Below are 457 nucleotides of genomic sequence, written 5' to 3' on the forward strand. Positions count from 1 at the left end.
GATGAGTAACTTGCCATCCAGGTGGTGATTCCGGCCATGGAGGGCCCTATGTAGATAGACATGTCAACTTGTTGCCCAAGTTAACCATGAAGAAGTTTATTTTTAGTCGAACCACAAAGAGGCCATTGGGCGTATGTTCTTGCCGAGCAACAGCTGGTCGCTCGTGTCATTGGGCCGGTCCATGAAAGGTGGTGTGCGAGCGCTCCGCCTGCTAACTAGCGCGGCAAGCGCTGACTAGGATGGCATTTCCTATTTGACACCTATGGCTCCCGTTATAGTCATAACGGTCAATTTGTCGCCCGTGCCAACCATGAAAAAGTGTTTTTTAGTCAAACCACGAAGAAGCGATCGGGCATATGCTCTTGACGAGCGACAACTGATCTCTCATGTCATTGGGCCGACCAATGAAAGGTGGCGTGCAAGTGTTCCGCTAACTAGCTCAGCAAGCCCCGACTAG

This window comes from Triticum dicoccoides, chromosome 7A (genome assembly GCF_002162155.2).
Source record: "Triticum dicoccoides isolate Atlit2015 ecotype Zavitan chromosome 7A, WEW_v2.0, whole genome shotgun sequence".
NCBI lineage: Eukaryota > Viridiplantae > Streptophyta > Magnoliopsida > Poales > Poaceae > Triticum > Triticum dicoccoides.